Consider the following 27,152-nt stretch of genomic DNA (forward strand, 5'->3'; position numbering starts at 1 on the left):
CAAGGTCCCCACCCCCCAGTTAAAGCAAATCCTTTAACATGAGATAAAAAATTTACAGGGGGCTTGGGGCAGCTGACCAAGAATCTTGACCCCCCTCCTTGGTTTTCTCGGTTCAGTGATTGTTCCAGCCACCACGCTGAGGCCCCAGGGCAGCAGCATGGTGGGGAGCACACCGTTCTCATCACTGACAACTAAGGCAGAAGCCAGGGGGGCACATCTGAATCTTCATCTACAGAATGGGGAGCAAAGCAATGATTGAGATGATCACACATGAAGAGGTGATCACAGGCTTGGCACAAAATAAGAGTGGGTGCTCATTGTCGGTACATCGCTGCTGGTGGTGGTGATAATCCCGAACTCAGAAGAATCCATCCAGGCTGGACCCTGCTGGGGCTCTCAAGCACAAGCAGCTGCATTCACTGGCCACTTCTCGCAGGGGCTCTCACTACCCCAGCCTCAGACACGACTCTCTGCCGGAGAAGAAAATGAGTGCTGGCCAAGCTAGACAACCAGCCTCCAGCAGAGAATGGTGTGATCCCAGTGCTTTACCTGTCCCAGGTATGTTTATCACCGTCCACCACCATCTGCCCCAACTCTAAGCGACTTGCAGGCAGAGAACATGGTGTCATTACATGTTACTTAAGTAACAGAGCTGGGTTCATGCTCAACAAATGCAATCAGGAAATTTCTAATTTGGCAGGGGCTCTCGGAAAGGGTTATGTCCAACCTTTTCATTTAAAAATAGTTATTGGGACTTCCCTGGTGGCACAGTGGTTAAGAATCCACCTGCCAATGCAGGGGACATGGGTTCGATCCCTACTCCGGGAAGATCCCACATGCCGCAGAGCAACTAAGCCCATGAGCCACAACTACTGAGCCCTTGTGCTGCAACTACTGAAGCCCACACACCTAGAGCTCGTGCTCTGCAACAAGAGGAGCCAACGCAATGAGAAACCCGCACACTGCAATGAAGAGCAGCCCCCGCTCGCACAACTAGAGAAAGCCCATGAGCAGCAATGAAGACCCAAGGCAGCCAAAAATTTAAAAATAAAAAAATAAAAATACAATTATTTACTAGATAATTTCTAAATATAGAAAAATTTAAGGAAAATGTAAATGGCCCCTAGTCACACCACCTAAACAAACTAGGCCCATGTAAACCTTAAAAAATAAAACAAAAGTGCTAGATGCACCCTTGGGTTTTTTTGTGTTTTTTTTTAAGCCAAAACAGTACAGGAATGTGTAAAAAGTTGCTTCCCTCCTACCTTGAACCCTCAGTCCTCCCTACCTTTATCTTGTGTAACCTGCCAAAAATAAGTATGAAAATATAAGCACATATATGCATGCACATATATGCATATACATATATACACATATATGACTTGATTTTTTTTAACATAAATAGGACCTGAAACTTGCTTTTTTTTCCACTTAAGAAGTTGCTATGGTCTGAATGATTGTGTCTCCCCCAAATTCTAACAAACAATGTGATGGTATTAGTAGGGAAGGCCTTTGGGAAGTGATTAGGTCATGAGGATGGAGCCCTCATGAATGGGATTAGTGCCCTTATAAAAGAGACCCTGCAGAACTCCCTAGCCCCTTCCACCAGGTGAGAACACAAGAAGTCTGCAAACCAGAAGAGGGTCCTCACTAGATACCTTGACCTTAGACTTCCAGCCTCCAGAGCTGTGAGAAATACATTTCTGTTGTTTATAAGCCACCCAACCTGTGGGATTTTTCTACAGCAGCTTGAACAGACTAAGACAAAAGGCAATGGACAGGGACCTCCCTGGTGGCGCAGTGGTTAAGAATCCGCCTGCCAATGCAGTGGTTAAAAATCCACCTGCCAATGCAGGGGACACGGGTTTGTTCCCGGGTCCAGGAAGATCCCACATGCCGCAGAGCAACTAAGCCCCTGTGCCACAACTACTGAGCCCGCGCACCTAGAGCCCATGCTCCGCAACAAGAGAAGCCACCGCAATGAGAAGCCCACATACCGCAATGAAGAGTAGCCCCCCTCACCGCAACTAGAGAAAGCCCATGTGCAGCAATGAAGACCCAACGCAGCCAAAGATGAAAAAAAAATTGTTTAATAAATAAAAAAATAAAAAGGCAATGGACAAAGTTCTCAAACCAAAATACTTGCTTCATACTCCCCACACCATGCTACTTTCTGATTATATTATGATCTTGAGCAGTTTATTTAACCTCACTTTGCCTTGGCTTTTTCATGTGTAAAATGGGAATAGGTGAGTCAATACATGTAAACTTCTCAGAATGTAGACGGCACTCAAAAAACATGTACTATTGTTACTTATTACCATTATATCTTTGCACCCTTCCCATGTCATCCTATTTAAATGCTGCCCAGTGTGCCAAGGATATACACTTGTCTACCAAGGATAAACACTTACCCAGTCCCCGGGGGATGGGTATTGAGGTTGTATCTAATTTTTTGCTGTTGCTATTATGAACGATATCAATATTCCCATTCACCAGTTTTTGATACTTTGGTGAGTAGATCCATAGGATACATTCTTGAGGGTGAACTTGCTAGGTCAATGCTTTTGATAGATATTGCCAAATGCCCTCCCAAGATGCTCCACCAATGTATCCTCCCAGGAAAACAGAGAGAGGGTATCTATTTCCCAACTCCAGCCCAGAATTGGATATTTTCAAATTTTTAAATACTTACCATACAAGTGACAAATGGTATCACATTTGTCGTTTTGATTTGAGTCTCTTTAAATTATGAGTGAGGGGGCTTCCCTGGTGGCGCAGTGGTTGAGAGTCTGCCTGCCAATGCAGGGGACACGGGTTCGAGCCCTGGTCTGGGAGGATCCCGCGTGCCGCGGAGCGGCTAGGCCCGTGAGCCACAATTCCTGAGCCTGCGCGTCTGGAGCCTGTGCTCCGCAACAAGAGAGGCGCAATGGTGAGAGGCCCGCGCACCGCGATGAAGAGTGGCCCCCACTTGCCGCAACTGGAGAGGGCCCTCGCGCAGAAACGAAGACCCAACACAGCCATAGATAAATAAATAAATAAAATAAATAAACCCAAAGTTTAAAAAAAAAAAAAGTAAGCTGAAATATTTAAAAAAAAAAAATTATGAGTGAGGTTGAGAACTCTTTAATTTACAGATGAGAAAAACAGACACCCAGTGTCCCCTAACTGGCTTAAGGTCTAATCCTGAGCTAGTTATACAGACAAGCCTGGACCAGATCTCGGCTCTGGGACCACCCTAAGGATGCCCTGACCCCCAGCACCAGGAGGAGAGTCTGACAACCAGTGGACAAACTTCTTCTTTCCCCCTGCCGGGCACACCAGCTGGGTAGGCAGGTGGCTCTCCGATGCCCGGGTTAGGGTGAGAGCCTCCCTCGGGACCCGCAATCCCAAGGCATGTGTTTCCCCTGCCTGACAGGGAAATCTCAGCCTCTTCCTCGGCCCAGGAAGCAGGGCTGTGGGGCCTCTCCAAATGGAGAGCTGCTGACTGCAGCTCGAATACAGAAAGTTTTGCCTCCGAACTGCCTGAGGTTCCAAGGTGTTTTTTCTCCTGCTCATGTCATATCAAATGTTGTTCCATCTGACAGCAAAGTGGTTCGTGTTGTGATTGGACCTTCACGTTCCTCTATCTCCTTCTCTGTGGAACCGGACTTCATTAACTGGGAAAGAACGCTCCTTGCAGTAGGGAAAGGATCTCTGGGCACATCCCGCGGGCGGGGACAGGGCAGGTGTTCACGGGGCAACACAGGGGTGTGAGTACCCGGTCTAGCTGAGGGGCTCAGCTTCTGGGTCTCACTGGTGCTGTGACCTTGGGTGCTTCTCTCTAAGCCTCACCGTCCCCACCTGAACGATGGAAATGACACCGATACCTGCTTTGCCTCACCTGCAGGGTTGTTTCAAGCTAAGTAGATCATGTGGGTGACACTGCTTTGAAAACTGTGAGACTCAGCACAAATGGGGGACCTTGGTGAATGTCAACCAGCTGGTCGCCATCGGCTTCCATGCCAGAATGTTCCTGCAGGAAGCAGCCATCCTCAGACATGGGGTGGGGTCTGCCTCTGCTCCCAGATATTCCTGAAGCCCTCCACCTCACACCAAGCACACCAGAACCAGGCTGATCATCCCGACACAGACTGAGTCGAGGCCTCACCTGGATTGTGCAAAAAAGCATTTCATAAGCATCTGTTTACACATCAGCTAAACTAGGTGTTCAGCAAAGAGAACATCCAGTAACTTCATATTCCTTTGGCAAATTAGGAAGCACAGCTCCACTTGCTGGAATTTCTCAGCCAACTGATACTCACCATACATTAGAATTAAAAACTAAACATGGCCATTTTGAAGGGAATCGTCCTACAGTTATTACATATTTCCCTACCACTTTCCTAAAAAAAAAAAAAAAAGAGTTAAATACAGTCCAGCCTGTCTGCTTATCTCACTGCCACCGTCATAAACACTGATTATCCTTCTAAGTCTCAAATCATAAGAACCTGTTCTACCACTCCTAGCTTTGAGACCTTAGGCAAATTATTTAACCTCTTTGTGCCTAAGTTTTCTGGAAAATCAGACAACCGAGTTAATTAGGAGTGGGGCTACATTAATAACACAAAACCAGCAAGGATCAACTTAAAGTTCAGTGCATGGATTTGGAGAAAGCTCTTTTGTTCTCTGAGATATGTTTTGTTTCTCCCTAGCTCCTGGCTATATTCCAGAGAGCTGAATTTGCTGGCTCCGTGAGGCTCTCTTGTGTGGATATAAATTCCTTTTGGGGACTTGGAGAACATAACTAAGGCCCTGATGGGGACTGTTACACCAACAGCCCAAGCCCAAACCCAAGCGTTCAGTTCCAAAAGGGAGACTTAAAGCCGGCACCCTGGAACAGCCAGGGAGAGACGAACAGAAGACACAGAGAGCACGGAGGCAAGGACAACGGGAGCCTCCCTGAGCCTGGAGAGCGAGGAACAACTTCCCGACTGTCGGCTGTACGCACAGACCAACGTCCCAAACAAGCGAGCTTCGTCTTTGTAAGAAGAAACCTTCAGGGACTTCTCTGGTGGCGGAGTGGTTAAGAATCCGCCTGCCAATGCAGGAGACATGGGTTCGAGCCCTGGTCCAGGAAGATCCCACATGCCACGGAGCAACGAAGCCAGGGTGCCACAACTACTGAGCCTGCGCTCTACAGCCCGCGAGCCACAACTACTGAGCCCACGTGCCACAACTACTGAAGCCTGCGCGCACGCCTAGAGCCTGTGCTCCGCAACAAGAGAAGCCCGCGCACCGCAACAAAGAGTAGCGTCTGCTCCCCGCAACCAGAGAAAGCCGGCACGCAGCAACAAAGACCCAACGCAGCCAAAAATAAATAATTTTTTTTAAAAAAGAAGAAACCTTCAGATGCCCACTTAGGAAACTGAAATATAAAGGATGAAATATAAAAGTGAACACCCAAGAGGGGGAAACCAAGCAATGTAGCTGCTCCAGAAGGTCTGTGTAGGAGGAGCTGAGAAGGGGCACAGGGTTGGCCGAGAAGGGGACGGCTGCGGGGTCCACAGATGGCCCACCTGCAAAACAAGCACACGGAACGCTTGCTTGAGTGGCTTACGTTGTATGTGCGATGGAGAGACTGCGGGGCTAGAGCCCCGAGCCACTCCCTGGTTCAGTCTCTGGAGAGGACAATAATGAAGAGATGAAGCAACTCCATTTCAGGTGACTCGTCCATTTTTCTGAAGGATGTAAAGAATTCTCTCATAAGCTCTGCTCACTTGCTTCCATTGAGCTAGGTTTCTAGAGTTCTATCTATAATATTGAAGTTGTATACTATGGGCATCACACAGCTATTTATAAATATTTCAGCTCTCTCTACTTCACGTACACAGTTATATAACATTTTCCCACCTTGCTGAAGTTAGGTGTGGCCACATGACTAGCTCTGGCCAATGAAATGTGAGCGGAAGTTGGATGGCTTTAAGAGCCAGCACGTGCTTCACCATTTTCTCCCTTCCCTCAGCCTTGGTGACGGGGAATGTTCCATTGCCTCCATCCGGGAGTGAGGTCAAGGATGACTTGGAGCACAGTCCTTAGCCAACCTCAGTAGATACGTAGGGTAAGCAAGAAATAAACCTTCATTGTTTTATGCCCCTGAGTTTTGGGGGCCATCTGTTACCCTATCACCTCGTCTACCCTGAGTGATACACACGTACCACTTAGCCACCAGGACATGACCTTCTTCTAAATCAGTAACTGGTTGTGCACCCAGAGAATTCGCAGTACTAGGAACCTAGCTGTTTATTACGGACGTAGACACAATTTTTAATTATGAGAAACCAAACTCCTTTCCAAAAGGTAAATTTTAAAACTAAGCTCTCAGGAATTCCCTGGCGGTCCAGTGACCAGGACTTTGTGCATTCATTGCCAAGGGCCCAGGTTCAATCCCTGGTCGGGGGAACTAAAATCCTACAAGCCGCGTAGCACGGCCCAAAAATTAATTAATTAATTAATTAAAATGAAAAGAAATTAAATAAAACTAAGCTCTCAAACAATCCCCCAAACCCTCTAATTCCTTTCCTGAGCCCCAGTGTACACGTCCCCAGGTGCAAGGCCAGACATTAAAACCTGCTCCAAATGCACCATCTACCATTAGAGGAGAAGGCAATCATCTTAAGAAACTCCACTTTCCGACGTGGAAGATTTCCCGCATTACATTCTTGATCAACACGCGAGTTCATCCTCCCAGACGTCAAGCTGGACTGGCCAAATGGGAACTCCTTTGTGGGCTCTCCTTCCCTGTTGAATCCAGAGTTTTAAAATGCAGTTCCTTGCAAATTCCCTGGTGGTCCAGTGGTTAGAACTCTGTGTTTCCACTGCAGGGGGCGCGGATTCAATCCTTGGTGGAGGAACTAAGATCCCGCATGCCACACACGTGGCCAAAAAATAAAATAAAACAAAATGCAGCTCCTTGAATATCACTATGGGTTGACAACCCCCAGAGTCAGGTTCAACCCAACTTCTCATGCCTCCAAAGGCATATTTTAATTCACCATTTTATTTAATATATAAAACATGAATTAAGACAAAACTTGCAGTACTCTCCTACACTAAAAAAAAATCCACGAAGTTTTTCTACAGCAAATATATCAAAATATACGTCTCACACAGTTGCAATGTAATCCAGGTACACTGGCTAAGTTGCGACCAATGAAATCTTCCCATTTCTAAAGACCAGGACCAAAGACACAGCTTCTGTTTATATAAAGCCATTGATTCAATCATTTGGGGTCAGATTTATTGTTTTAGCCATCATTACCTTTTTCACTTATAAATCAGTATCAATCTAGTCATTTTAGTGACCAAAATAACTATACCATGATCTAATTTCTTAGGTTGTTAAAATGACCAGATCAGAGTCACAGCGGGTGAATCAATAAAATGCCTGGAAATAAATATGAGGGGAAATGTACAGTCACCCCGTTGGATGTCAAGGTCGAAAGGCCTGCCTTACTACTCGTATCCGTGCCTCAAGCCTTACAATTTATATCTATATTCTGACTTCCCAAGGTGCCGGGGCCAATCTCTAAGAATTCTGATGTGCACGTATTGCAGAACCACTCGGATGTAATAGTCAAGTAAATTATTAATGAAAGAACTATACAAATAAAACATCATGCTCTTTTATGCAGTAATAATTATTATCATAAGCAATGCAAATTGAATAATAAGAATCATCAGGACAGTTCGGTGATAAGCTAACAATTTCTGGCAATCAGACCAAACATCTCTGCTCAAGCTGTTTAATAAAATAAATAGCAGGTTGTTGACATTTTTGTTCAGTTAAGCACACATACATCCAGAGACTACTTATGTGTCCCGGGTAGAAGAGCTAAAAAAGAAGTGGAGACTGAATAATACAAAAGTGGAACCACTTACAATGGGGATCATTTAGATATCTCCACAAGAAATCAATGAATCCTATAAACTGTCCCAGAATCAAATGACATCACTTGCTTATTTATACACACATTGCATACACATACATTTACATATACATCTGCATTACATGAATATACATATATATACAACATTATAAGAATCTTCTTATAATGTTTCAGGTACTTTCACGTGAGGGATAAAGTTAAATGCCAGAAGAATACTAGGCCATCACTATTTAGAAGCATTTATCAAGCACCTAACTTCCTATCACACAGGCACACACCACTTTGCAAAAAAGCAAACCACTTCCTTCTTTACCTTAGAGGACCCCCGATGCTGGAACCCTCTAGAAATCATGCAGTCCTCAAACAGCATTGCCCAATTTTCTACCAGTTCACCCAAGACTGATTCAGAAGAGAAGCTGTCCGTTCACAGATCAAACTAACCACAGAGAAAGTCTATTAAATTCTAATTGGCAAGTAATTTGGACCTTCCAGTAGCAACTACAACCAATTTCCTGCCTCTTTTTGTGTACCTGGAAAAATACGTTTTCTATCTGAGGTAATGATATCCTCTGGTATTCAGAGGAAAAAAGTCAAAGGCAGTGAGGTCTCCTCAGCTTCCAGCAAGAATAAAGAAATGCTAAAGAGTGAGCTGAACCTACCTGCCGTCAGATGTGTTCATCTCACAAGCAAACTCATCTTCTCCTAGGGTCTGAGTGTTGGTAAAAAGTCCAACCATTCAGAGGCCATTTGACTGGGCTTGGTGGTGTATTACGCCCTTTACAATGGACTGCCCTTCATCATGGACTGCCCTTCCTTCATCATGGACTGCCGTATTAACGAGACCAATTTGGATGCCATTCTCTTTCAAGGGGTATCAACTTCAAAACAGCTCTACCTCTTCAGACTCCGGGAGATGCCCCTGCTCTGAGTTGCAATTATTTCCTTTGAACCTAACTCTATCCTAAAAGCCAAAAAACTCTCACCTGAGCTACGCGGCTACCACCACTGATGGAGCTACGATACTTGAGCACAGTTCTGAGTTTGGGCTCAAAAGACTCGGTCCCTGGTTAATGCCCAAATATCCATTTGGGGAGTTCCCATGCATATACCAGAGTGAGAGTAAAATAAATGTGGACACATAAATATGCCCACTATAGGGAAACAGCAGCATATGGCACTTTTTACCAGGAGGAACAGTTCACCCTCTGCCTTTGCAGGGGGGATGGGGTCTGCCGATTTCCACCAGGAGACAAAGGTGTGACTGTGTATTCTTAAGCCAGAGTGCTGTGGCCAGATGCCTACTCATCATTTCAAATGCCTTTCTTCTCTCCTCCCTAAAGCAGGAAGAAAGTCTTAATTGATGCTATGTCTCTAACACTTGCTAATCTCCTGTTTAATAAGGAAGACAAGCCACAGGCTGCGGACCTCCAGTAAACAGCAGTAGGGGCCAGTAAGGAGGAGAGAGAGGGAGGTGAGGAGGGAACCAAGGAGAAGGGGCGAGAGAAGCCAAGTCAGGGAGGTTCCCAGATCGTGATTTTGCACCACAATAAAATTTCAAAAATAGTTTCGGAGAGGCGTAGGTTGCCAACTTTTTATTTTTCCAAGTAAAGAATATTGAACTCACTATCTTGAGCTTATTTTTCTCTTTGCCTTGGACTGGGGAAAAGTTCATCTTTGAACACCTATTTGTACATATCTGTTTGTTCCCCCCTCCTCCCCACACCCCATCAACTGTAAACCCAAGCAGGCCCCTCAGAATCTCTCTACCTTCCACACAGGAGGGCCCCTGGTGTCCAAGAACCACTGAAGTAGACAGATTGGATCCCGAATCTGAGAATTATTACTTACTTTCTCATTTCACTTCAGAATGTTTCACATTTCCTTATCTTCCTTCAGAGAATTTCTGTGAAACACCTTTTCTAAGGTGATATAACTATATGGCCATCTCAAAAAAAAATCAACACATTTTACATCGGATTCATTTCAACCCTTGATAAGAAAGCAGTATGCATGCTTCTAATGGAAATGAATTCTAACAAAAGGGTGTATTCACACTTTCAGCCTAGGGGCCTGACCCACGAGGGCCAAGAACACATGTGCAAAGAATGTGAATGCCGTCTTTTGCAGGCAGACAGCAGAAGGAGCAAATGACCAAAGATTTCCATCCATTTATCTTGACACAAACCTACTCTTCCGCCAGCCAAGATGACGGTTCTGAAGGGAACCAACTTGCAGAGTCTGGATCTGAACCAGGGCTTTCAGCAACAACTAAGGATTTAGACCAGCTTAATTTCTGAATTCTTGTAAAACAAAGACCATATATGTTAAAGTGGCCAGCTCAGGGCCTGTGTGCAAACATCTCCCTCTTCCCTTGAGACGAGAGCTCTGTATCTGGCCTCTCTCTCCCTGGCAAACAGCTTGCAAAGGGCTTTCAAACATGAAGAACTCTTTGTTGAAGAAGCTCTCATATCTACCTTGTTATCTGCAGTACATAGAAACAACTGACTTAGAAGTCTTTTCAATTCATTCTCATTAAATAAAAGATGGATTTTCATCTCATTTCCAATTATCAGTCAGGAACATACATTCTTTTTTTGTGGCTGCATTGGGTCTTCATTGCTGCGCTCGGGCTTTCTCTAGTTTCGTTGCGGTGCATGGGCTTACTGCGGTGGCTTCTCTTGTTGTGGAGCACGGGCTCTAGGTGCACGGGCTTCAGTAGTTGTGGCACGTGGGCTCAGTAGTTGTGGCGCACAGGCTTAGTTGCTCCGTGGCATGTGGGATCTTCCCGGACCAGGGCTCGAACCCATGTCCCCTGCATTGGCAGGCGGATTCAAACCACTGTGCCACCCGGGAACATACATTCTTTTTTTTTTTTTTAAAGATTGATTGATTGATTGATTGATTGATTGCTATGTTGGGTCTTCGTTTTTGTGCTAGGGCTTTCTCTGGTTACGGCAAGCGGGGGCCACTCTTCATCGCGGTGCACGGGCCTCTCACCATCGCGGCCTCTCGTTGCGGAGCACAGGCTCCAGACGCGCAGGCCCAGCAGTTGTGGCCCACGGGCCCAGTCGCTCCGCGGCATGTGGGATCTTCCCAGACCAGGGCTCGAACCCGTGTGCCCTGCATTAGCAGGCAGATTCCCAACCACTGCGCCACCAGGGAAGCCCAATTATAATCATTTTAAGAGCTACCATAAAATGAGCGTTTACTGTCTGCCAAGCACTGTGCCAAGTATTTTACTTTTATTTATTTATTTTTTTAGTGACGTATAGTTGACATACAACATTATGTTAGTTTCAGGTGTACAACATAGTGATCCGACAATCGAATACATTATGAAAGGATTACCACGACAAGTAAAACCATCTGTCCCCATGCAAAATTATTACAGTACTATTGACTCTATTCCTTATGCTGTATTTTACATTCCCACGACTTATTGATTTTACAGCTGGAAGTCTGCATCTCTTAATCCCCTTCACCCAACCCTCCTCCCCCTGTGCCAAACATTTTATAAGAATTATTTTACTTAATTCTCATGCCAACTCTATAAGGTAAATATCATTATCCCCCTTTTACAGGTGGGGAAATGGAGGCTCAGATACCTTCCATTATTTTCTAGGAATCCACAGCTCAGAAATCACACCCCAAGTCATTCAGCTGGAAAGAGGAGGGACGGGAATCTGAAACTCTGGCTGATATGCTAACCCTAACATCCACTGCCTCCCCCTGGCACCCTTGGGTCGCTCACTACAAGCAACCCTGCCAGAAGCCACAGCTTTTACGGTGCATGCAGTTTAACTGGCACCGCTAAAAACGCAGCCCATCCCGTCTTTCCTAGAAGCCAGCGTTGTTTTCACTCTGCTTTCAAGTCCTGTTGAGGCTTCATGCCCGCTCTCTCAGGAGGCCTCATGTCAGCCCTCAGGCCTTGGACCACCACAGCAGTCATTCAGTCCAATTAGACAAAGCCATTTCTCTCAGGAGAGCTGGTGCAATTCCACAATGGTTTATGAGGGACCAAAACTCTGATCTTGTTTTAAATAAAGCAAGCCCTCCAAAGTTCACAAATCTCTTTCATCTGCTTTAGTTTGTGATGACAATGAGACAAACGTTAGTGGGGAAGCTGTCCCCTCCACCACCGATGTCTCGCTTTGTGACCTTCCTTGGAGATTCTGCGGCCCCTCAGTTTCTCTATATACAGAATACAAACTCTTACCTTCTTCAAAAAAATGAGTGTGGCGACCAAGTGAGATAGTAAAAATACTTGGAGAAAAAAAAAATTAAATGCCGTCTACAGCGAAGGTGTTAATGTCATATCTTTTCCAAATAGTACAGGTTCTGGCAAATTCCACCGGGCATTTATTTACAAGGCCAAAGCACAGATCCAGAAACTCTCTCTGTTACATATATGGGGATTTCCATTTAATGAAATGTTTCCAGGAAACACCTTAGAGCCATAAGCAAACGTGCTAAGCGGGCAGCCATAGGAAAACTCCCCGTAGGTCTATGAATCAGTCCTTGGGAGAGTTTTCTGTTTTGTTTATTAACATTTGGGCCCCATTTATGACTCAAGCATAACTTCCCTTGGCATTAAAGTAACTGGGAACTGAGATTAATTGCCCGATTTTTAATTACATTTGGCCTCTTGGCACTGCATGTTGTAAGTACCCTGTCTCTCAGGGCACACTGACAACAAGTGATCTGTCGTCGGCTATTCTGAAAGAGCTTTGGTGTCTGCGCAGTTTATGATCACTAAAATAAAGGGTTCTAGCCTTCTAAGAATCTAACACACACACTCTTTGTGTGGCTTTACAAATGCCTCAAATAATGAGACCATCACGGGAAAACATATTGAATTGAGTTTCTCGACTATTTACACACCCCCTAACCTGTCCAGTTGCCTCTGCCTCTTCTGGCCTCAGACTCCATTTTGAACATGGATTTCTTTTTTCCTTTCTGGAGTCTCTTATTTTCTCCACTGTATTCATTCAGAGGGGGGGAAAAAAAAAGACCTCATAAATGTCATTTCATATTCCAAGCAATTTGCTATAGGCAACTACACCATTACTTTGTACAAATAAATTTACATAAATCATTATTAGAATGTTTTATCTTAGCAAGATTATTTGGTTCCCAGAGCACAAAATAAATGCATGCTTAAAGCAGAATATTTTAAAGTTATTCCTATATTGTTTATGAGGCGGGATTAGAAATTTCCATCTAATTTTTCTTTCATAATGGAATTCCTTTAGTTTTCTTTGTACATCTAGAAACCACATGTATAATTTTCTAGGGGGTTTCTTGAAGCAAGCATTGCAATAGATGCTTCTGATACATTTGGTCCATTTTTCAGAGACTATTCCCTTTGATTCCATGGGGTCAGTTTTGAACAGTGATTAGGAAGGCCAGGAACCAGGGAAATTAAAACCATCTCCTGAGTAGATGGGTTTTTGTCTGATATTATTCTGCAAGCAAACCAGTCGTTGGTTGTGGTTTGGCTTTTTTTTTTTTTTTTAAATAAACAAATTTGTAAACAAAATTCCTGAAAATGGAGCTCAGTTTCTACTCACTGTTTAAGTTGGGAAGATGCCTGTTTGGATCAACTGCACAGTACATGACAAGTCTTCACTGGAGTTCTACTCCACCCTAGATTTCAAAATAACATCTTTTCTCCCTATATATAAAGGTAGTGCCCATTTTTAAAACAAGCTGCAGTTGTCAACATCAGGGAAGCGGGCAGAAAGGGACCAACTGAAAGTCAGGAGTGGAGCTTGCCACCCTGAACCTGTTAACCTGCTGGCTCCGGGTAACTAGTCTTCTCATCGGGGTCAAAAAGGGCTGGACTCACCGCTCAGAGCTGTACCCTTCTCCCCGTGTGTGGTGTGGGAACAGATTCCCAAGCCAGTGTCAGGGAAGTGGGGCCCCACGTGGTCAAGGGCACAATCCTCGTAAAGGATGAGTGAGACAGTCCCGTGCAAGAGCTGGAAAGAGCAAGAAAGAGCTGGGTTCCAAGCAAAGTGGTGCCACTCTCTAGCTGTGATCAGGCACAATTTAAACCTTTCTGCATCTGTTACCTCATCTTAAAATGAGGTTACTTGTACCTACTTCACAAGTTTGTTTGGGGAATTAAATGAAAGAAGGCAGGCAGAAGCTGAGGACAGTGTGACCTCTGGAAGAGGCTCAATAAACAGTAGCTAACATTAATCTTCAAGGATGACCAGCGGGGTCAAGCTGGGGTGATCATGTCACGTATTGTCGATACCAGCATATTTCCAGGTGTGAAAGGAAGGGCTGTATTTTAATTATGTTGGGTCAACTGGCAAATGCTTCCAGGCACACTGGGGCATGTGTGACTATCCCAACTCCAGCCCATCACCATTCAAGACCCGGTAAAGAAGTTAGGTAACGATTATATCTTACGTATTTTACGACTCGTTATACCTTTTAGAGATCTTTCATACATCTTTTCAAGCCTTTCGTAAACTGGGTGAAAAAATGTAGGTCTGGGTTAATTACCCTTTAATCATGAGCAGACAGAAGCACAGATAAAAGTTCGGGCTTTCCCACAGTGACACAGTGTTGCAGGGGCAGTGGGAACCCCAAGCGTACCTCATGCTGCTCCCTACTTCCTACCCTCCCAGCAACGAGACAGGGTCATGTGACGAGTTCTGGCCAATGGACTGTGGACGTGGAATTGGTCTGAGTCACTTCTGGTCTAAGGCACCTAAGAATGGGTGTGTGTTCTCAACTCTTTTTCACATATCGAAGCAACCAGGAAGCCACAGTTTGAGACGTAGGTGTCACAAGATGGGGGAGGCAGCAAAGCCACACTCGTGCAATCCAACTCTGGGTGAGTGAGAAATAAACTTTTATTGCACTAAGCCCTGAGATCTGGAGTGTACTTTTTACCCTAGTATCCCACAGCCTGCCCTGGCTCAGCTAGCTAGTACGATTAGAACCCACATCTCCAACTTTCACCAGTTTTCACTCAACAGTATCAAAAATCCCACCAGATTGGCAAAATGCTGCCAAGATTAAATGCCATAGCTTACTCATGGCAAATCTTCAGTGCTTACTTGATTTAAAACAAAATGTTTTTTTGGTTTAAAACAAAATAGTTCACACCCAGTGCCAAGTAAAAAGAAGAAAGTTCCAAAATGCAGGCTATATTTTAATTTGGTGCTGATTTGTTCCAACATTTACCTTAACCCGAGACGCCTGGATGCCTCATTTTAAAGACAACCCTAATAATTAGATTCCTGAAATGAAACAGCCTCAATGTCATATCTAGCTTTAACTGAAAGTTAAATAGATGAACAGAAAAATCCAACTAGACTATGACCAATTCTCTATCTCAATCTAGAAAATTCCTCTCTTCCTCTCTTGCTTATTTAAATCCTACTCATCCTTCAATCCTATTTTCTTTATGAGGGAAAAAGTTCCACACCTCAAATTTTGCAAACACTTGTGTCAATCAATTGCCTAGGCCAGAGGATAGCAAATTTGTTCCTGTAAAGGGTCAGAAAGTAAATACTTTATGGTTTCTGACGCACCTATTCAACTCTGCCCTTGTAGCACAAAAGCTGGTATAGACAATCTGGAAATAAATAAACATGACTATGTTCCAGTAAAACTTAATTTAGGGACATTGAAATCTGAATTCCATATCATCTCTACAAGGCAAAATATACTATTCTTCTTTTAATTTTTTCCAGTCATTTTAAAACGTGAAAACCATCTTGGCTTGTCCACCCCAAACAAGCAGTGGGCCACGCCTGGCTGGCGGGCCGCAGCTGACCCACCCCAGGCTTAGAAGAGGCAGGGCAACGACAGATTAAGCAGTTGCTTTTGTGGGAGGGGAACACAAATACTGTTGTTCTAGTTCTTCCACTTCCCGGTGGCTGGTGACCCGGGGCTCTGACTCCAGGAAGGCCTGAGCTCCCGGATCAGCCAGGCCTCAGTTCCAGAAGCACTGCAGCACGCTAAGGCAGGTGGTGTGTGGCCACGCAGACCTGACGGGATGGGCAGGAGCCTCGGCCGGCGACCCTCAGCAGCACCCTCAAGACCCAGGGCAGGAAAGCCGCCACTGCTTTATCCAAAAGAGCCAGGTGTGGGCAGGATTTGCTGGGCCATTGCAAGATGAATCAGCGCACTGGGCTCCCACCCCTGACTATGGCCCCAGCTTCAGCCTTGAGGCCCTCCCTGAATTCTGGTTTTCTGAACTCTTGATACACTCTTGGCCTCAACGTACAAACTCATGTTCCTGGCTTCTTCTTCCTACTCTTCCGCTCCACTTCTCAACTCAGAATCACCCGCTGTGAACCACCAGGTACTGACCTCACACAGCACCTGGTTCATCCCGGGGCCCTGTCAAGCCACACCTGCCAGGCAGAGTGCGGAGGGGAGGGGGGCAGGTATGTAAGAATAAACAGTCAGGTAGAGAGGCGGAGGCCAGGTATGGGCAAGCCCAAGGAAGCAGAAGGCCAGCCAGGTAGCAGCCAAGCCAGGGCTGGGGCACCAGAGACTAGGGTCCCCTGAAGGAAGCTGTCAGCCAAGGTGACTCTGTAACAGAGCAGGTAGGGTGTCCACAGGGGAACCTTAAGGGACCCAGGCCCTGAGAAGGAGCCTGGCTCTGGCTGGGATAGAGGCTCAGGGTCCTCCAAGCCCTGTCTGGTCCTCACTGGCTAGTCTCATGGCAGGCTCATTCCCGCCTTCCGGGCCAGACCAGGTTGCTCCTCTTCCCTCCTGGCTGAATGATCCACAGTGACCAAATGACCTCCTTCAGCCCTCCCTCTTCCATGAATTCTCTGATTATTTCAATCCCAGTCCTCAAAGTCTCTTAATTCCCTGAACCAGAGAGCTACCATAGTGCACTGCTCCGGCCGGAAGCTGAGCGCCATCCGCCATTTTCTTATGAGCGAGTCGTGGCTCTTTTGCTAAGGTCTGAGCTTCGTGAGGATGTATCTTATATTTTTATACATCTTATAGTTTTTTATCCCCATCTGCCCTGAGAACACATAACAGATACTCAATAATATTTATTAAACTCAATTAAAAGGTCCAACATTAGAAAGATTAATACAATTCAAAAGAAATATAGTATCATGGGAAAGAAAATGATTTAGAGAAACTACGTACGGCAGAGGCTAGTTCCTATACAAAAATTCCCAGCGATGTTCCTGTTGCTTTGTGTCTATGACACACACCAAAATTTTAAATAAAGATGTGACTCAACATTCTCATTATCTTAATGCCTAAATTCATTGACCACATTGTCAGTCTGATCAGCTGTATAAATTGATCATTAAGAAGACACGGAGGAAGAGGGGGAGGATTTCAATTGCTGGAGAAACAATCAATTTGGCATTTGCATTTAAATATACCTTTGGTATTTCATTTATTCACTGCAATCTCCATGAGGTGTAAGCCAGCTGGGGAAGGCAAAGCTTGGTTACCTGAGTCAGAATGGGTCCAGGAAACCGAGGTCAGCATTGCTCCAGTCACAGAAAGGACAGAGAGGCCTCCATGATTACGAGAACGCTGGTCTTCTAGGAGATGATGCGTCTAGTGGCTGGTGGAGAGGAGTAGAAGGAAGATGGGATTAGAGCAGAGGAGGAGAGAGAACCCTCTCAACCACAGTGGATGTCATCTCTGGCCTGACTCTCTAAAACATGACATACTTCAGCGAAAAAGTCAATTGCAACTGTACCTCTTTATTTCTTGGAAAGTTATTGAAGCACTGGGTCTTTCGTGATGGAGTGTTCTTGAAACTGCCGCATGGGGCATAAAAGGACCCAGAGATTTGAAAATACATGCCATAGATATTATGAGATTATCTTATTTTACTATAGCTGCCATTGAGACACTTGTGAGATCATTTTACTTTACTTCAGCTGTCACTGAAACACTTGTCTATATAAAGGAAAAACATCAGAGCACCAGCAAGCCTTCAAGGCCAGCGTTCCACCACGAGAACCAGCCTTGATCCTCTCGGTAGACCAGGTATACAGGCTGCAAAGTCAATGACTCTCTAGTCTGTTGTTGTAAAATAAAATTACGCTGGCTCTATTCCTGGAGAAAAAGATGCCATCAAGCTAAAGCTCACAAAATGGGCTACAAGTTTGGAGGATACAGTTAACCTATAATCTTACAAAACAGAAAAGTTGGTACACGAGATAGATGGCATAACAATTTCTTATGGAAGATATTTTTTTGACCTACACATCAAGGAAGACACAGCAATAGGCTCTCTAATGAAAAGAATGGTGTGAGCCTATGAGCTTTAGTGTGAGAATGTTAGGAAATAAATTCATTCTATCAGTGGTTCTCAAACTGTGGTCCCTGGAAGGGCAGCATCAGTATCACCTGAGAATTTGTTGGAAATGCAGATTCTTGGCCCTACCCAAGATCTACTAAATCTGAATATTTGGAGGTGGGGCTCAGGGATCTGTTTTAACAAGCCCTCCAAGTGATACTGATACATCTTAAATCATTAATTCATCCACCCATCCAAAGACATTGAGTCCATTGTTAAAAAATAAAATTACCCTACTCTACTGCATGTTAAGCTTCAATTAAGGCCAAAGTATTGGGCTAGGGATTGGGGAAGGAAGAAGGGTCAGAGTGAGAAGATGATGAAATCCCTGCCCTTGAGAAATGTATTGTCCTCTATGGGAGATAAAACAGGTATACAGGCAACTCAAATACAGACTGTGTTATTTTCTCTAACAAAGAGTTAGAAGGTTTCAAAGGAGACATTTGTTTCTGATTGGTGTGGGGAGGCAGGTAAGGGAAAGCATCAAGACAATAGTAATGGGACTTGAGATCTGCACAGGATTTTGACAGGTGGGAATAGGGAAAAGCTGAAGCAAAGGCCCAGAGGTGAGAAAGCATGAGGGCTATTCAGGTACATGGAGGAACCAGGTCTGGCTGATACGTGAGAAACTTGGAGGTGATCTCGGTGAGACAAGGTTACTGCCAAGCACAGACACGTAAATGCTAGGGGCCCGTTGCTTCTCTTTCTTGTATGAAGACTACTTAGCGGCACCTGTGGCTTATGTTTAGAAACTGACGGCTGATAAACCAGGTGATTTAATAATTTCTAAGTCTAGTCTGCTTTTCTGTACTTTTTGAACTGCTTTTTCTAGAGGGGAGCACCTCAGCTGCTTCAAGGATTAACTGCTGAAGGTTTGCCCTGGAGGAAGACACAAAAGAAAATTTCAAAGCAGGCCTAAGAATCCGGATGTCACAGTAGCCTCGGGCCATTCTGCAAAGGGGCAAAATGTTACCACACCTAAAAAGCCCCTGAGGGCACTGATGGTTTTAGCTTTATAAAATAACTCAAGTGGAGAGGGGTGTGCCTTAGTCAAAAGGAAAAGTTAAACCAGGGACTGGGAGAAATGGGTGTAGGGATCAAAAGGTACAGACTTCCAGTTATAAAGTGGATCAAAAGGTACAGACTTCCAGTTATAAAGTAAGTCGTGGAGATACAGGATGACTATAGTTAATAAGACTGTATTGCATATTTGAAAGTTGCAAAGAAAGTAGATCTTAAAAGTTCTCATCACAAGAAAAAAAAATTTTTGTAACTATGTAAGGTGGCGATATCAACTCGACTTATTGCGGTAATCATTTTGCAACGTATACAAATATTGAATCATCGTCGTACACCTGAAACTAATAAAGTTTTATGTCAATCATACCTCAATTAAAAAAATTAAAACATGCCCTAAAAAAGTTAAACTAATACTCAACACTTCTAATTAGAGAAAAAAACTACTTCTCATGATCAAGAAGGTATGGCTTTTGCTTCTAGAAAACTGACATAAATAGAAGGCTTTATTTCCTGGTGCTGCTAGATGAATGATGAAAAACTGAAGATGTTTTTGATGTCATGCAAGGCTCTGATGGAAGTGAAGCTGGATTCAGAATCGGCTGCTCATCCCAGTTCTGCCATTTAGCCATCTGTGTCATTAAGGGCAAGACACTCAACTTCCTAAACCTCAGTTCTTCATCCATCAAGAATTAGAGACACTGGGCTTCCCTGGTGGCGCAGTGGTTGAGAATCTGCCTGCCAATGCAGGGGACACGGGTTCGAGCCCTGGTCTGGGAAGATCCCACATGCCGCGGAGCAGCTAGGCCCGTGAGCCACAACTACTGAGCCTGCGCGTCTGGAGCCTGTGCTCTGCAACAAGAGAGGCCGCGATAGTGAGAGGTCCACTCACTGCGATGAAGAGTGGCCCCCGCTTGCCGCAACAAGAGAAAGCCCTCGCACAGAAACGAAGACCCAACACAGCCATAAATAAATTAAAAAAAAAAAAAAGACTAAAAAAAGAATATATATATATATTTCTTCCTCTGGGTTCCAGTCAAAAAAAGTTTGAAAGCCACTAGTGTAGGTGACCTAGACCACCCCCAAATCTACCAAAAAAAAAAAAAAAAGAATTAGAGACACTGACTTGTCCCACCTTTGAAATTTAAATAAGAAAACAGACAAGAAGTTGCTCTGAAAATTGTAAGGTGCAATATTACACAGGGGTATATTTTTATTGTATATATAATTATACTATCCTACTCACTGAGACATTTGGGTACTAATCATACTTGTTACTGTATCGGCCTTTGAAAATATAAAAGTAAAATGTTTCTTAGGCCCAGACTCTCCTTTTAAATATTTGCAGATAGAGCAGTTCTAAGGCACAAACTTGGCATCAACCAAACTGTCCTCCCAAGAAACATTTCAAGGTAAATTTTTTACTTCTAATTTTTTTTTTTTTTTAACTTTTATTCCTCTGACCTCGCTAGAGCATCCAGATATCTTTCAGCAGCTCCTGGTGAGCACGACTCAGTCTGCAGCAACACAGACATATGATGGCGATAATTTATCATCTCTGCAGTAGTTTAGTCCCAGATGGACCATTTACTAATTTATTTCCATATGTAACTGGCAGAAAGATTAATCAGGCTTCCAACTCAGAAACCTGAATTGTGCTTCATTCCCTTAACAGGCTAACTCTGGACCACAGGAAGTACACCGTTTACATAGAAAACCAAGAGTTTCTCTTAAAAAGCCTGTCGACCTTAGACACAGGCCTTTAAACACACACGCACGCACACACACACACACACACACACACAAGGCCTGCTCCTTATGTCAACTTGGAAGGCTGGTTCTTTCTTTAGATACTAATAGACTTCCCATAGGAGCTGCGTCTGATAGAACTGCAGGCAGAAGTAACGCCAAATCAGGCCCAGTTGCAGCTACAGTTCCCTCCCTGTGTGCAAGCACGGGGTCTCGTATTTCTGAAACTGAACAGATCTTTTTGCCATGGTGCTACACCCAGCTGGCCGGCTGTGCGGTGCCCAGGCACTGGAAAGTATGTGCTTTCTTTTTTCCACTCTTTTTAAGGGTCTGAACTTGACTGAATCCAGCAGCTGCCGTGGCTTCAGCCAAGCGATGGCGAATGAATTGTTAGCGTCGCTCTCAGGCCCCCTGAGTTCAACTCTCAGTTCACTTTCGTTTTTAATTCTACCCCAGTGATATCAGCCTTGAGCAAAGAGTGGTTAGTGGAATTATTGTTGGATGACGGTGTTTACAGATAGAAGGCCAGCCAATCCCAAAACGGGGCAGAAAGGAAACTGACTGGTTATATCTTCAGTGGAACCCAAGGCCACAGCCAGGAAGGCTCAGGAGGCAGGACCACGTAGAGATATTACCGGCTGGATCCACACACACCTGGGTCACTAAACAATCATGTGGCTTTGGAAAAGTCACTTACCGGTTCAAGTTCACAATTCTCTCCTCTGTAATATGATTTTAGCTCCCAAATTTTAGCTCTAAAATCTTTGATTCCATGAAGATGAAAAAAATATCAGCCATTCACCTGGTTTCCGTGTTTAGATGATGCCAAACAGCCAGAAGTTTGGAAGCATCTGAAAGTAGCTGAATCGGTCACGATGCTTGGTTCTGTGACAGACATAGCCTTAGGAATCTCAGTATCTAACAGTCTGTCTTTGAGCAGAAGACTGACCAATGATGTATATCTTTGCAAGTGTTTAAGAATTCAATGAAAAACAAGTTTGAAGTACTGTTCTAGGTATGGCAAAAGCTACAGAAGTACCTAAATCAGCGTCCTGTGTCTTTGATACATTTACATCACAGTTCAGAAAAGGTACAACTCGTCCTAATATAGTGAAATAAGTGCTATAATTTGAAGACCAACTGTTATGGGAGCATGATGGAAAGGATGGAAAAATCATCCCAATGAGGGTGACAGGGGGAGATCTGTAAGGTTTTCTGAAGGAATTGGAATTGAAGCTGGGAAAGTGGGAGGAAAGGAATCTGGGCAGAGACAGCAGCAAGAGCAAAGGCCTAGAAACTTCCCCACGTGGCCAGGATATAATATTTATTACCCTAGGGCAGGCCCCGGGATGCTCAAGAAAGAGACCTAGTGACAGAGAAGGCTGGAAAGGGACTAATGGTGGAAAGTCCTGGACACCAGCCTGGGGATTGGCTCTTACCCTGTGACCACTAAGAACCTTCAGAAATAACTAGGCAGTGGAGGCTCTAAATGAGCTATGCCCAGGAAGTTTATTCTGGCAATTCTATTACCATTTACGATCGGTAATAAGATCAGTCTGTACCTTCATTTTTCTCTTATTCATTTCATGCTGCCACTATTTGGGAATCCCTCAAATTTACTTTTTTCCAAATCAATTTCCTGGCTCTTCAGATGGAAGCAATTGAGCTTCCTACAAGCACTGCCAGGGTTTTACATTTGAATGACTGGTGCCGCCTAGGGCTTTATGTTTTGGTTTATGTGTTTTTCTATTCTTACGAAAGAGTTAACATACCATGGCTTAGACTGGTGTTTTCTGGAGATTTTTTTTTACACTGGAAAGTACTTTGGGATGATGAAAAAAAAATATACAAACGTGTCAACTGTTGGAAGGGCTTGCACTCCCCAAACAGGCAAAAGTTGAACCATCATCCAAAGTAGTTCATTGGCACTTTTCTGATTTCCAGTTTCAGAGCTCAAGGGTAATGAACCCAAGGCTTCCAGGGCCCCTCAAATGTACTAGCAGAACATCAAGTAAACCCTCACACCAATAGTATTTGGTTTCTCTGCCTCGGGAGACCAAGCACAGGTGGCTTCCTGCAGCTGTCACAGAGAGAGGCTGCCCACCAGGATACCCAGGGCCCGCCGGGCAGCTCAGGCCATGGGGGAGGGGGTCTGCAAGCCTGCCCTTCCATCGGCCCCAAAGATGGGCTGGGGTCCCGAAACTACAGAGATGAGCGTGAGAATAGGCAGAGGGGCTCCCCGTCTGAGAAAGGAGCTGCCTTTAGCAGAAGCCTCCATAAAAGAAACAAAAGCAAAAACCAACACAAAAACTCCCCTTAGAAGACACAGACTTCACTTCCCGTCTCTGGGTGGCTCGGACTCAACATTAGTTTCACTTTGGATCACCTTATTTAGAAGGCAAATCGTATCTATCCCCTAAGGTGTCAAACATTCTAGGGTTCCATCCCTGACTCATAACCCCAAATCCCTCCCAGCCCCCCACACCCCCAGGTGTGCAGGAAGCTCCCGAACCCCCTCCTCCCATAGGTGTTCTCTGAACATTCAATCAAATAATTACTGTGAAGAACAGTGTGCAGTAGACGCGGGAGACAGTTCCCTGTGCACATAAAAAACAGTCACACATACAAGAGTTGCGTTTCTCATGCCACTTTTTATAAAAGTCCACCTATGGTCAGGAAAATGAATCCTCCTCAAATGAATAGATTAGCTTAAATTACCATGCCATTTTACATTCTCTTTCCTGATACATAAATAATAAAACTGTAAGGTAAATGCAGGCTCACACTGAATAATGGGCATAAATAAAAATATTCTGACATGAAAAACTCAGTATAAATTGAACTACAACATACTTGAAAGCTCCCGCAATCATAATGTGCACATCAAAATCCATGAGCCTAATACCTAGGCTACTATTCACAAGCAGAGGTCTAGCCTGTAACTAAATACTCATTTGAACAATTCTCCTCCTAAATTACTGTACAATTTGATTGCAAAGTCACACACTTACAGAGTCTATCATCTTTCCTTGGGTGCTCTCTAACCAACACTCAAGTCTTATCAGGCTACAATGTGGCAGCATAATATAAACACACAGGACAGTAAATGGTACCAAAAAGTAGCAGCGAATGTCAAAGACAAACCAGGGTCATCCTGGTGAGAAGGGAGATATTTACATAAGCATTCAGAAAGACAATGGAGCCCCAATTTCTCTTTAACTGCATACCCAATCAACCTCTCTGCTCCTCACCTGATCATTTTTATATAAAAGCAATTTTACAATGATACATTCAAATACCTTAGTTGCCATAAACTCAGCAGCAGTTAAAGATTCTGGTGCACACTGATTTGCTTTAAGACTCAGCTATTTTCAACCAAAGCTTACATTCCTTACCCATCACTACCCGCCCTCCAAAAAATTAGCTTCACTGGCAATATCCTTCTTAAATATGTCATCTAAAAAAAGCCATTTTCTTACCTTTGTAACTCACTCACATTTGTTTCATTTGATGATATTTACCCAAGCAAGGATAATTGTTTGACTGGAATCTTGCAACTTTCAACTTTGCCCAGATTTTGCTGTCATGAGGAAGGGGAATGCCAAAATCCCCAGTACATCGCTTAGCTGAGCTAATATACATCTGAATCAGAGCTATATTTTAAATTCTTTTACACTTACTTAATATAGTACGTGCTGCCTGTCCACTGATGCGATATCAGAAACCTGCAAGCTACTATTTCTGCAACTGTGTCACTGTAGATAGTCTGAAACATGTACGTAGCTGTTGCCATGGAAACAAACACAGCTAGGGTAGAGTGCCACGCTGTGTTAATTCCTTCACCCATGAACCCCAGGGGAATGCTAACATTCATCTTCTTTCTCCTTTAGTCTCACACTGCTTTAATATTTTTTTAGCATTATCAAATGATGTACTAAATACATATGGTACACCTGAAAATACGGATGGCTGAAATGAGCTGTGTGCCAACCTAGCCTGCTGGGTATCTGCTTAAGGTGGTGCAAATAGGCACGGATCCTTTCACTAACTTCTCCTGGGAGAAATGGAGAACTTTGTTTCTTTCTTTTAAAACGGTGTGCGTAGGACAAAAAAAGGTGAGCATCTCGTCTCACCTAAGGACAGTTATCATGGAATTGCACCACAATGAAGATGCGATCAGAAATGTGCCATCTCAGTTCTGTGAAAGGCAGGGGGAGGTTTTGCAAACTTTCCGAAGTGGATCCAAGCTAAGAGTTGTTCTCCCTTCTAACTAGAGCTGCATTAGCAGGCTGTAAATCCAATCATTTTAATTAGACAAAAGCATAAACCCCAACAAGGGCTTCATCTGTCCCCAGTTGGTCTTTGTTCCTAAACCCATGGAAGAAGGGATCAGAATGAGTGAGGGACTAACAAGATGGAAATCTGCCATCGTTCAGAAAGAAATGTGATGTTGTTCCTGGAATCTGAACATTCTCGTGTTTGCATCAAGTTCAAATCGCTGCCCTTATCAGATGTTTGGATCGGTGAAGAAAAATCAAATTCTTTCATTACACCTAAAAGCCAAAACATGTAGATACTGTCTTGCTGGGCCATCTTCCCATTCTTCAAACTGGTATGCCACTTTCAATACTGGGGTTACTCATCACAGTCAACAAAAGTAAGCTCTTCGAAATCTTAATTACAGCCTATCCCTTGGGCTACTTAATAATATTCAATCTAGATGAAAATGGCCACACTTTAGATTTACATGCTGATGTGCTTCACTGGAATGCAATTTTCACACTGAACAATCAATTGCAGGCTTTAAAAATGCAGATCCGTGACTCTGAACTGGCATGTTTTAAAGAAACCGCTACTTTATTTGCAAGGGCTATGGCAAAATCATCCTACGAAAGATCAGCAAAGTTTGACTACCATTTTCCTAAACTGAATCATTCTTGGCTACGTACTATGATAATAGTGATCAATGCATCCATAAGATAAGGCAAAACAGAGAATAGGTATATACACTTTACTGGTCAAAGAACTATGTCACTTTTTTAAAGCCATCTCAAGAGGAGTCCAGTATAAAGTCTAGTCTTCGAGTACCAGCAGAGCAGGTAGTGATGACTCTAACTAATTCTGACCAGTACTTACAAACTTAAGGAGCAGAGTCACAGCAGTAAAAAACAGTCATTTCTTACCTTTACTTCACCCTTCCATATTTGTTGAGTATTATGAAATGTTTTCATATAGGTCATCTCATCTGACAAGATTACACTATGAATTGGTGTGGCAATTATCAGCCATCTCATCTCCTATGGGAGAGCACTGAGATTCCAAAGTCCATGACTGGCCTGGAGTCACACATTCAGAGGCACAACTCTGCCTTCTGTTAACTGATCTCATGCTCTTTCCAAGAGCCACACTACCTCTAGGTGTGCTCACAAATGTACTGGCTTGTAAAGGACTTAAAATAACTGTAGCAACAATACTTATAAAAGGACAGATACTAAGTATCAGATAAATCGGTGTGGGCATCAATTATGGCTGGTGGTTAAAGTCAGGCAATGCTCCTCTCAGCCCTCGCCCACCTATATTCTTCCAAGGGTGGAAGGAGATGGGTCAGCCTTCAGGCTGAGGTCAGCCCCTGCCCCCAAAGCACATCCTCTCAGACTGCTCCCACGTCCTGAACCCTCTTCCTTCCCATGTGTCCCACCCTAAATCCTGGCCACTCCTCAGAGAGGGCCTTGGAGGGGAAAGATGATCAGAGGCTCCTTGGGCTTTGTAGGTGAAAGGGGGATTGGGGTCAGCAGGAAGCAGCAATAAATTGATAAGCATCCTGTGATGGTTAATTTTAACGTGTCAACTTGACTGGGCCACAGGGTACCCCAATACTTGGCTAAACATGATTCTGGGTGTGTCTGTGAGGGTGTTTCTGGATGGGACTTGAATCAGTGGATTGAGTGAAGCAGATTGCCCTTCCCAATGTGGGCGGGACTTATCCAATCCACTGGAGGCCTGAACTGAACAAATGGCAGGTGAGGGAGAATTCACTCTTTCTGCCTATTTCTGAACCGGGACTTTGGTTTTCTGCTGCACTTAGACTGGAATTTAGACCAACGTTCCTGGTCCCCAGCCCCTGGGATTTGGACTGGAACTGC

General features: G+C 44.2%; 1 protein-coding gene across 6 annotated transcripts in view; it reads right to left on the reverse strand.

Moving 5' to 3' along the window:
- The window catches only part of FOXN3 (forkhead box N3), a 408,488-nt gene that overhangs the window by 284,357 nt on the left and 96,979 nt on the right, over nt 1-27,152 (reverse strand). For 4 of the 6 annotated variants that reach the window (XM_057544390.1, XM_057544389.1, XM_057544384.1 and 1 more), the window contains one exon: nt 17,384-17,499. The gene's annotated coding sequence lies outside the window, so the exon portion shown is untranslated. Of the gene's footprint in view, nt 1-13,776; nt 13,910-17,383; nt 17,500-24,488; nt 24,675-27,152 lie in introns of those variants that run through there. The other 2 variants (XM_057544388.1, XM_057544387.1) reach the window with 2 other exon arrangements.

This window comes from Balaenoptera acutorostrata, chromosome 3 (genome assembly GCF_949987535.1).
Source record: "Balaenoptera acutorostrata chromosome 3, mBalAcu1.1, whole genome shotgun sequence".
Classification (NCBI taxonomy): domain Eukaryota; kingdom Metazoa; phylum Chordata; class Mammalia; order Artiodactyla; family Balaenopteridae; genus Balaenoptera; species Balaenoptera acutorostrata.